Source organism: Bombus pascuorum, chromosome 1 (assembly GCF_905332965.1).
Source record: "Bombus pascuorum chromosome 1, iyBomPasc1.1, whole genome shotgun sequence".
NCBI classification, from domain to species: domain Eukaryota; kingdom Metazoa; phylum Arthropoda; class Insecta; order Hymenoptera; family Apidae; genus Bombus; species Bombus pascuorum.
The window spans coordinates 3028233-3040556 of record NC_083488.1 but is presented as its reverse complement, the minus strand read 5'-3'; the positions used below and the strand labels follow the sequence as shown (position 1 = coordinate 3040556).

Sequence of the window (12324 nt, the reverse complement as noted above, 5' to 3'; positions counted from 1 at the left end):
CAAACACCCTATACCCGTGTATATAATAATTGGTATATAATATAATATAATAATATAAGAGTAAAAATAGATTCAAAAGATTCGAAAATTTATATTTTTATGTTCAGATATATTAAATTTCAATTTTATTTGAAAATAATTAAACGAATCATTTAATCAGTATCGTACAGTAATGTCACGTCCATTCTGTACTCCATCCGGAATGTCGGGTTGTAGGTTTCCTACCTGTGCGACAGTAGATTCAACTTGTAACAATGTAACTTGCGAGATCCGCCGAAAGATAGCGCTGGCAGCGAACTCCCGGCATTCCACGGGTCGTTCGAAACGGGAGATGCGCGCGCGTTCGATGAAGACATGCGCGAGACAAGCGGCCGCAGTCTCGACAGTCAGTGCATGGCGGCCCGAGGCCCATCGATATCGTATCGCGTAGCACTCGAGATACGCGTTCGAATACACGAGTGCGTCCGTGGTGCACCGGGAAACGTCTCTCGTCCTTCGACCGATCGGTCGTAAGAGTACCGTCGTGGTTGACACAGTGCGTGACGCTTGTGCGACAGGATTTTTCGTCCTCGCGGGATCTCGTGGAGTAGCCGGAATCGTTAGGCGACAGCTAGAGCACACGGGCCATCGTTCCGGTGAGTATTCGCATGAAATAATATTTTAAACCGCGTTTCCAATCGGTCCTGAGGCTATGCGTTACACGTTTCACCCTTTCTACCGTAACTCTATGACTGCCAATTGGAGTGACAGGATACTTCGATTCTTTAAAATGACGTTTCACTGTTTCAAATCTGCGTATCCCTTTTTCGTTAATGTCATGGTATAACATGTACCCTATAAGATACATACGTTGTCTGAATGGAAGGACAGCAACAAATATGCAGTAAGGACAATCGTATATCCCTCTCGTTGCCGTATTAGCGCGGATATCCTCGTAACACGAGGGCGGCGTGTTCGCTGGACGCGAACAAAGTAGTATACATATATACCATCATAGGATGACGTATCCGGCAACGGTGCTCAATGATCCGGAAAATATCGAAGGGACAGATGCAGAGATTCGGTGTCATTGGCACGGATTTCTCGTTTATATTTTTATTTCTCGTATCTCGAATCTGCGTGTAACTCTCCAGTCTCTTCCATTTTCCTTCTTTTTTCTCGTCTTCACGCACGGATGTCCGTGTGAAGTCCACACCCGCAGCGTTGCCAAACGCTACAGGTGTGGTCATTGACTTTGATCGAAAGATTTGTTTTCATTTATCGACTGTGGAAAGTATCGCGTGCGCGACTTCGGAATTTTTGTTTTCCTTTTTTCTTTTTTTTCCATGGAAGTAGAATTTTGCTCGCGGGCACGAGCGTCGTTTATGTCTACCTGTAACATCACTTTCACGATTCCTGGCGGCTACGTGGGCGAGCGGGCATGCTCGATTCGAGTAAACTGAACAAGGTTAACACAGACGGACAAGGTTAACGTTAATTCGTTCGGCATTTATGTTTCAGAGTACCGTAAGGTATCTCAAGATTATCGCGAGCAGTTTCAAATCCATATTTTTGTCAATGTTACATCTCTTGTAATTCCGTTACGATTCTTCGGAAAAATAGAAAATTGTTTAAGTCTCGATATCTGAAATATCATATAGTAGCGATAAGTATTTGAAACTCGTATTGTTTTGAAGGTAGTTACACTATACGTTAGATAATTCTAATCTCGTTACGATTCCTTTGGAAAATAATAGATGTTTTAATTTTTCGTTAACTCGATTGTGCATGGTAAATTAGATACCTGCATAATCTTCCGAGTCTGACTAAACGACCTAGCTCTTTTTTAGAAGAAAAAAGGAAAGAAAATTTTTCTAAAAAATAACCATCACAATTTCATTCCTAGAACTCAATAGCAACTCCAATCACATTGGTCTAACTGTTTCCTAAATTCTTATCTCTCGCATTCGTAAGGTTATCGGCAATTTGCATTTTTATACGTTTCAATCTCGTACACTTAACAGTATTCGACGTAAAATCGTCGAGATCAACGTCGCTCGTAATCGTTACTTGGTACGCGCAATTTCTCCGTAGTAAGATCTGCTCGATACGACGACGGCCAATTCGAGGATGTACAGTATCGCAGAGGCACGCGGCCTCCGTGTAACGAACGAGGTTAACGCGGAAGAACAAGGTTAACGTAGACGACGCCAGATGCTCGTGCGTCCAAGTTGTAATCTAGTCTTATCAGTCGAAGAGAATATTCAGGCTAACATTGCTTATCAATTCACGGTTGGAAACAGAGGTTCCCAGTGTGCGATGGCAAGTTTGGATCGTCTCCGCGTTTACCGGAAGCGGAAGCAATATCGCGCGTGACACCGGGTCTCGCGCATTTGCGCTTAATTGCAACGATAAACACGATCGCCTTAATGATTATGGATAGGTGCGAGCTTCAAACGAAGCTTCCTCGAAGTTCTCCTTTCCTCGCACTTTTAATCCTGCGTCGTGCGAGATTCGTCGTAGATTTTTACGATCGTATCCTCGCAACTGTACATTGTCGATATTTTTGCACCGAAACAAGGTGATAGAAAGGGAAACGAGGAGATACGTTAGAATTACGAGCGCTCGTTAAATTTTACATGGCGAAGAACGCGTCGAAGGCGAGTACAATAGGTTAGCGGTGACCGGTTAGACGAGAAGGAGAACGAATTCATCTCCCTGTTGGTTTTTTTTCGTTCGGTTATTCCGCTTTTCTTTCGCACGAGCTAAGAGCTATTCTCTGGAACAGAGAGCGAACAGAGGCATATTTATGTAGGTACACCAACTGAGAACACTCTTGTCCCGAGAATGGTCACTCGAGTAGCGAATTAGTGGAATTAGCGATACAGTTTCTTTCCGTCCCTTTCCATATTTTTGCTGTCTGATCGCGATTACTGTGTATTCGCTAACGTTATTTCAATAAGATAGCAAGGAGTAGGTATTTTTGTTGTTGTTATACCGCGAATATGATTTTTCTGTCTTATATCAGTTAAGGGTCATTAAATTCAAAGAACGTTGCGTTATCTTCGATAACTTTGATCGAGTTTTTATCGAACTTGTTTAGAATTTCTTCTTCAATCGGTAATTAACATTTTCTTCTTTTATCTTCGCTAATCGAACTTTTCATATTCCGCAAGACGATCTATAATCTCAACGAAATGAAAAATATTAACCGTTTCCAACATTCCAAGTTAATCTTCGTTAATCGAACTTTTCATATTCCGCAAGACGATCTATAGTTTCAACGAAATGAAAAATATTAACCGTTTCGAACATTCCAAGTTAATCCTCGTTAATCGAACTTTTCATATTCCACAAGACGATCTATAATTTCAACGAAATGAAAAATATTAACCGTTTCGAACATTCCAAGTTAATCCTCGTTAATCGAACTTTTCATATTCCGCAAGACGATCTATAATTTCAACGAAATGAAAAATATTACCCGTTTCCAACATTCCAAGTTAATCCTCGTTAATCGAACTTTTCATATTCCGCAAGACGATTAATAATCTCAACGAAATGAAAAATATTACCCGTTTCCAACATTCCAAGTTAATCCTCGTTAATCGAACTTTTCATATTCCGCAAGACGATTAATAATCTCGACGAAATGAAAAATATTAACCGTTTCCAACATTCCAAGTTAATCCTCGTTAATCGAACTTTTCATATTCCGCAAGACGATTTATAATTTCAACGGAATGAAAAATATTAACCGTTTCCAACATTCCAAGTTAATCCTCGTTAATCGAACTTTTCATATTCCGCAAGACGATTTATAATCTCAACGAAATGAAAAATATTAACCGTTTCCAACATTCCAAGTTAATCCTCGTTAATCGAACTTTTCATATTCCGCAAGACGATCTATAATTTCATCGAAATGAAAAATATTAACCGTTTCCAACATTCCAAGTTAATCCTCGTTAATCGAACTTTTTATATTCCGCAAGACGATCTATAATTTCATCGAAATGAAAAATATTAACCGTTTCCAACATTCCAAGTTAATCCTCGTTAATCGAACTTTTTATATTCCGCAAGACGATCTATAATTTCATCGAAATGAAAAATATTAACCGTTTCCAACATTCCAAGTTAATCCTCGTTAATCGAACTTTTCATATTCCGCAAGACGATCTATAGTTTCAACGAAATGAAAAATATTAATCGTTTCCAACATTCCAAGTTAATCCTCGTTAATCGAACTTTTCATATTCCGCAAGACGATCTATAATTTCAACGAAATGAAAAATATTACCCGTTTCCAACATTCCAAGTTAATCCTCGTTAATCGAACTTTTCATATTCCGCAAGACGATTTATAGTCTCAACGAAATGAAAAATATTAACCGTTTCCAACATTCCAAGTTAATCCTCGTTAATCGAACTTTTCATATTCCGCAAGACGATTTATAATTTCAACGGAATGAAAAATATTAACCGTTTCGGACATTCCAAGTTAATCTTCGTTAATCGAACTTTTCATATTCCGCAAGACGATTTATAATCTCAACGAAATGAAAAATATTAACCGTTTCCAACATTCCAAGTTAATCCTCGTTAATCGAACTTTTCATATTCCGCAAGACGATTTGTAATCTCAACGAAATGAAAAATATCAACCGTTTCCAACATTCCAAGTTAATCCTCGTTAATCGAACTTTTCACATTCCGCAAGACGATCTATAATCTCAACGAAATGAAAAATATCAACCGTTTCGAACAGTCAAAGTTTTCCGACAGCGGAATTTTCAATGTCATCGTTCTCCGGTGCACTTCTGTAGAACGTTTGCAACTCTTCGATAACCAATCGATCGACAGCGGCGGCGCGACGCCCCGTTGAAATTCAGCCGCCAGCCCATGACTCTCGCAGCTTCCACATTCGATAGAAAGTATTTCAGCGGGGATTGTACGTGGTTATTGACCTTGTTCATGACCTCCATCGCAATTACGCTGGCGCGTTGCGCTTTTCAAGGATATTGAGCCGGCGGCGAGTCGATCGATGAGGTCTTCAACCGGGGTCCGCTTTTTCCCTGTCTTCCCTCTTCTTTTTTCATTCTTTCCTTTCCCTTCTTTTTCTTCTCGTTCTTTTTTTCGATCCCTGTTGCTCCGCTTTTCTTCGTCCCCTCTCCCCTCCTTGCTCATGGAATGGAACGGAACTCTGATATTCGCCAAGCTTCGATGAAGCCGCACCGCTTTCGAAGTATAAGTGCGTCGTCTATTAATACAGTTCTCTGTCTCTCTTTTTCCCTATTTCTTTCTTTTTTCTCTCTGTGCACACCGGTATTCTCCAGAAAGGGAATACTTGGGACGAGAAGGCGAAAAAGGGGGTGGTAAGAGACGCGCAGCCTTTTTGCCGTACGCAGACCCGTGTGCCTCGCGCGTGTGGGACGCGTACACCCATTTTCCGCGGTACTCGACGAGCCAAGCGGCCAGACAGAAAAAAGATAGAAATGTCCAATAAAGATAAAGTCCTGAAACGGTTCCTGCGTGCGTGTTGCGTTATTCTACCACGATTCTTGCTCGGAATTCGTACGGTTACGCGGTGCCCTCCTGTCTGTCTATCTGTCTGTCTATATCACTTTCGCCTGTTTCCCTTTCGCTCGTGTACGGTCTTCGGCGTACATCGTCCACGTCCAAACATCGTGGCTGGATAAAAATCCGGTTTCCATTGTCTTTCCGCAAGTCTATGAGGTTTTCTTGCTCGAAACGGTATTTTTTTTTTTTTTTTTTTTTTTTTTTTTGAAAAGAAGATACTGTAACGTATGCTATTTGGAGTAACGGATTGTGTTAGTAAATTCTTGCGGAGATGCGCGCGTGTGTAACATGTATCTTGTATGCTATCTCTGTCACGAATTCACGTTACGACGGATCCTTTGAATTTTGAATGAGATGAGAATCGTTGTGATTTTTGGACGATAATACTTCTAGAGATACCCTTTGGTCTTTTAAATTAATAAATCTTTTAAATTTAACGCAGGGCTGGAGTAGCCCGAATATTTGAATACTTAAAAGCACCCAAGTCACCTGTTATCTGCTGTTCTTATCTTGCGTAAACGCAGACTTATCGTTGCGAAGAAGAGAGCGATGCGCAAATATTTAGCCACGCCAAAGCGTTGCTTCTTATCGCGATAAAGGTGCGAACAGCTGATGCACTATCTCCGATAGCGATCACGTTCTCCAATTTGCTGATCTCATTTATAGTACCAGAGAATACGGCCCATTATCTACGCTCGCCTCCGTAAACCTTGCTTTCCTAGCAACGATCGTATCTCTGTCGCGTTCCCGCTATCTTGTCTTCGCACACGGAAATCAATTCCGTGGAAATGAAGTTCTTCCATGAATCCGGGTTTAATCAAACGCACCCCAACCGTGGCTGATGTGCTTCGTTCCGTATATTCTCTTCGCACATTGTTCTCTTCTCGACTTTGTTTAGCCGCGACTCTCCACCTCCCCTTTGTCACCGCCAATACATCGCGAAGAAATTTTCATTTTGCCGCACAGTGGGACATTTCCACGATCTAGCAAAACAAAATCCAATTTTCGTAGTGATTTAAACGTATAAAAATTTATTGTCGGGGAGGATTATCTGGATTTAAGGGAGGATCGTTCGTGTCAAAAGGATATTAGAACGAAGCTAAGTATAACTTGCCTTGTAATTCGTCAAACTCAGCTATGAACAATTTTTAGGGGATTTTAACTGTTTCTTTTTCTCAACAAAATAATATTCGAATTAAAAATCCTTAAGGATTTGCAACGTTAAAAGATGGTTATACGTAATGGAATATAACGGAAATAAAAAAGAATTACAAGTTTCTTCGCGTTGGGCGGCCGTTTTAACACATTGTACGCCGCAATTCAATTTCTCCTTTTCATTTTCTTCTTTCCACGGCCCGCGACTTTAATCGTCGAACAGTGGCTGCACGGGATGGGGCGTGTTCGTCTTTTCTTGAATCTCTTCTCTCGTCTCCCCGGGGACCGGCTTTATCCCGAATGTTTACAGAGTTTATCTTCGCACCCTCCGGAGTGGTCCGTAGTCACTTACGTCCGTGTCCCCGCTTATACACCGCTCGCGACCTCACACTACGTGGCTAGGGATTCCCTGAAGGGGTTGCGAGGATCGCAAGACGCCGGCATTCGCGTCCTCGCGTGTATGCGCGAGTCGCGTGTTACCAATTGTTTCCTTTCTTTCTCTCCTCTTTCTGGCCTCGCGTAAATAAATTACGGAATTACACAGTTTCATGCAGGCTAGGAGATTCGTTCGTTCCCCGAAGCGACGGCTTTGCTTACGAATTTTTTTCCGCGTATTGTGCGGCGTTCAGAAGCACGCTCTGTCTGTGTCGTTCGAACGTTATTGAGCGGAGCTGGCGAAAAGCTGATCAGTCTGGAAGATTGCTTGTTTGAGATTGTAATTGGACGTTTATACGTCGTACCGTATGAAAAATTCCTCTGCACAGGATAATACGTTCGTGGAAGAGTATTTTCGGAGAAACGGTAGCAAATGGGTTTTTCGAGAATTCGCAAACATGGTAAAACAAGTGTAAGCATGGGATTTGCATTTGTATTTGAAAGAAAGGAATTTATACGCTCTGTTTTTGTTTAGTACCTTATTTAGCATTGAGCAAAGTCCGCATACTACAGACTCCTTCGCCGTTAATCAGGCTCCCATTAAAGCAAAACGTTTAACGTAAATTAAAACGTCGAGAATTTTGTTCGCGTGGTTATTCGTAACAGGATCGTAAATCTCGCAAGGCATCCACGATGCTGGTTATACCTAATTATTTTAACGACACGAGTTTGAAGTTTCCATATATTTGTGTAATTAATATTTTGTTAATTTTCAGTACTATTATTTCCCGTGTGATACAATTTCGTTATTTAGTTAGTAATTTCCTACTCAGAGGATAATCTTCTTCCTAGAGATATGTAGTGACTTAAAAGATCATTGGAAAATTCTCTGCTACGATACTTATCAATTTTTAGTCGCAATTATTTCTCTCGCACCTTGTCAAAGTAAAATTATCCTTGAACACAGTCTACTTTTCTCGCAGAACAAAACCAAATACAAATCTTGCATAGTTGTATGTTCGAACAAACTTCTCGACTTCCAACGATGCATCTACTCTTCACCGTACTATCGATTCAATTTCTATCCTGCTATTAATTCGTGTAACAGATTTTCTAAACGATATCTGAGTCTTCGCATCGCGTCATATTAAATCGCTGCTCGTAAATACATCGTCGTATGGTAACGTTACCCCGAGGAAATCTGCGCAGTCATTTAAGAAGATGTAAATCGCATATCCCTAAACACCGAACGAGTTAACGAACACGATTCCGAGTGACACGACGTTTTTCGTGGCTCGGGCAGCTTGGACTAATTAGAAACGTCACCAGTTTTCGCGAGGGCTGTATAGATCCGGTAAACACTTTGTAAATCATGCACCGGCGGCGGGCAACCCCCTGCAGGAACATGCGTGCACCTATGCAGTCGGTGCACGCAGGCGTGCTGCAGGTAGACGACGCGTGCCTTCACTGTTTTCCAAAGGTGGTACACTCGAGCTGCACCCTTCCGACGTTCGAGAAGTCACACACGCGATTCCGTCATTAATTGTACGAACGTTGCACGCACGCACGCACGCACGCACGCACTTTGCTCACGATATATAGCCGCTTCCCTTTTCGTCGAGCGCTTCTGTTGTGAGTTTCTGTCGTTCGTTTCACCCATCGTCGCGTCTTTTTCTCTTTCGTTCTACGCTTCCTATGCTTTTTTTCTATATCGTTTTCCATTTACTGCCCTTCTTTATATGGTTTTCTATTTGGAACGTTCGGTACATCCTTTTGTATTCGATGCCCTACTTCCTACACCATTTTGTTTATCGCGCTGCGCTTCTATCTCGTTTTTTTTTCTTGCGCTTTGTTTCTTTCTTTCGTTTTGTCGTTCATACCTCTTCTTTATATATGTTTCGCACCTAGTCTTGTTTCTTTGTATATCGGTTTGCGTTTAATGTACTATTTTCCTCTGGTTTTTGTTCATCGTGTCCTGCTTTCTCTCAGCGCGCTTCTCTCTCGTCTTGTTTCATCCACAGACATTTCCTTCGTTTCATTTTGCATCGGATAGTTTTTTATATGTTTTGCACTCGATATCTTCGTTTTATATCGCGGCTTTGGCGTTCGTTTTACTACGCGGTGCCCTATTTTCCCCAAAGTTTTGTCCATCGTGACTCGTTTCTTTTCGTTTTATCTCTTATACCTTCCGCCTATCGTGCTTTCTTTCGCTCGATTTCGTTCGTCATCTCTCTTTCCCATACAATACCTTTTTTAAATTCACCGTATCGCGTCTCGTGGATCGATCGAGCAACAGTTCAACGATAATCAATAGCCTCTTACAAATATAGTACGCTTCCGCGCAAAGGGTGTGAAAATTTCACGCTTCGATAACTGATTTCGAAGCACGTGAACGCGAATCGAGCTCGCTCGCTGGAATTCTTAATGGTTCGTCACGAATGACCGTGGAGAATTCGTAAGATCGTCGAGGTACTGGCTTTGTCGAGATACGATCAGATTGTTTCGTCTGAAACTCGCCGCGCGTTGCTTTGCCTTTTACGCGCCACCTCTCGCGACTGAATATTTCACGTAGCTCGAAAAGCTTCCCACAGTCTGACTTTTCTATCGCGATAAGAAGAAACACAATTGAATTAGTACGGCTTCCATGATTCGATTAATCTTGTCTATTTGTGTCTTTTCATAAATCTCACAAATAGAAATAGGCTACATAGAATCGAGTAGCGAGTGTATAACAAATAATTTTGTAACTTTACGAACCGAGTTTTGGCAGACTACCATATATTAATATCGTAAATATATCTTTATAAATACTATTTGTATCTTTCGAGAACTAGTCGTAAATTTATTCCTAAGGAAATCGCAGTCGTAAAATGTTTGTTTCAGTCGCTGTTAGCGAACGTATTCAGCAGCGAGTGCGCGGCTTAAGGGTAAACGGTGTATCTGTTCCTCGTGTAAACTTCATCTGGAATCCTCTTTGTCGCGCAATGCCGTGGAAATAGAGAAAAACGAGATACGTAGACGAAATTGCTCGTTCGATTCTGTTCATCGTACAGCAACTCGTTGTTCCTTGTGAACTCTGTATGCTTTTCGCGGTGGCGTGAGTCGCAGTCGCGCCTAAATTACAATCCTCAGCACGTGTTTCAAATGTTCTCTCGTGTGCCACTTCCCTCACTTTGTCTCACTGTCTTTGTCTCGCGTATAACTCGCAGGCTTAAAGGACAATATTAGCGTTTGACGGTTTACACGAAGTTGTAGCCGAGCTTGTTCCTGTCTGGACGCTGGTAATGACGAACATTAGGCGAAATTACTGTTAGAACATGATTGCTCGGAATTGAAGCTTCAAATTGACGCGTGATACCGCGTGAAATTACGTATCGGCTGCGCTCGATTATCTGCCGTGAGAAACGACTCCGGTTATTCCGTTTGCGAGCTCATTGCTCGTGTTTTATTTAATGTTCCTTAAATAGACGTATCTCGGCTGTTCGTGGGTACTTGCACGGTCTCGAGGTAAGTGGTTTCAACTGAAAATACCGTGTTATTCTACGCATTACGAAGCGCTCGTAATTCAGTTCCTTTCTCTACAGTTGTTACATAATTTTATGTATACGTACGTCTTCTAAATAAGTGGATACCATAGAACTCTACGGTATAATAATTTAGATCGGATATCTTTACACGAATAATCACAATCCTATTGAATCGACAAAAATGTATTTAGCACGTGTATCGTATGTATTTTTTCACTGATCTTGGAATGATAAATTGAAATATCCATTTGCGAGACCGATATAATTTCTGCTAAAACATCGCATTAAAAAGTACGTTCGTCGACGTTCGATTTCTCTGCGCTTCAGCCGAGTTAAACGATCGATTGAAAATTTATCAATGGGAATCTCGTTGAACTGCGTAGCTCGGATACTTCGCGTCAAAGTCCGCAGAGTTTTCACAGCTGTCCCGGCCAGAAGGCAGCCGTCTATATTTACTCCACACTTTCGGCTTTCCGGTTTCCTCGTTTCCTTTAACGGCGAGTTCACGGAAGTTCGTTAATGTACAAACTCCGATCTATTATTAGAGGGAACGCGCGTACACGTATATAACGTTCGTGGCAGTCTATCGCGGTCCTGACCGTTCTAGAAAGCTTCCTTCGGCGAGTCAGATCGATGTATCGCCTCTCGAAAAGATCGATTTCGATGGTTGGAAGGAGTCACGAATTCGAGTCGTGGCTTCGTACTCGGCAAAGTCGAGGTTCTCTCGAGGCCTGTTCCTGTGCCTCAGGAACGTGAAAACGATCGATAACTCAGTGGAACGCCCCCATTGTCGAGAAGAGAAAGGAAGAAGGACAGCCGGCCCTCCCTTTCTCTCTTTCTCCCCCTTTGGCCGTTCTTTTCAAACGGGAGAATGCGCGGCCAAGAAGCTCCTTTAACCTTTTCGAAGTATATACCAGCGAGCCCGAGAAGTCGGCCAGACTCGTCGATAAGATGACAAAAGAAGAAATAATCCTCTGTTGGCGGTCTATTCTTATTGACGATGCGTGGGAATGAAATGAGATATGAAACAGTTGGACGAGTTTCTATTCTCTTTTTTCTTTCACCGACTCTTCGGTATCGTCGATCGATGGCAAATTAGAGACGTGTTTCAAGAGAAGAACATAACCGACAGGCTTAAATTTAGCGTTAATTACCTTTAATTTCTGAAGCTTCTATCACTCACTCGCATCGTTAAGCACGCGTTGGCACCTACCAATTTACGTTAACCAATTTACGTCCCATCATACACAACGCGAGGCTCATAATGGAGCAATTCATCGATTGAAGTAATCGGTCAGATTAAACCAATTGTCGAAGCACGATCGAAAATCTCGTGTTCGGTTCGTTCAACGACCGATCTTTTCTCTCCGCGTTCGTCGAGGAAAACGTTTAAACATCCGTGGTATCGTCGGTCCACCGTTTCTGACCGATTACATCGAACGCGCGTAATTGCTGTCTGAGCCGATCCTCGAGCGCACGCCGTGTTCCATCTTTTGAAACGGAGCAAGGTGCACTCGAAACAAAGCTGCACAGCCTGTTCGTTTGCCTGTGATTGCTGCACCGGCGTTTTTGTCCCGGCGCCGTTTGCCGGTTGCACGCTGTGCGTCCAACGGCGTGGAAATGCTGCCGCGTTTCCACCACCGTTGCGGAAACGGAGAAGCTTCGTCGACAGAGACGGATGCGGTGCTTCCACCACCAGAACAAT

At 42.3% G+C, this 12324-nt stretch overlaps 1 protein-coding gene across 1 annotated transcript in view; it reads left to right on the top strand.

The window, feature by feature from the left end:
- The first annotated feature begins 372 nt into the window (after positions 1-372).
- The window catches only part of LOC132916134 (amyloid beta A4 precursor protein-binding family B member 1-interacting protein), a 149393-nt gene continuing 137441 nt past the window's right edge, over positions 373-12324 (top strand). The window contains exon 1 of the mRNA XM_060975939.1: positions 373-635. The gene's annotated coding sequence lies outside the window, so the exon portion shown is untranslated. The remainder of the gene's footprint in view (positions 636-12324) is intronic.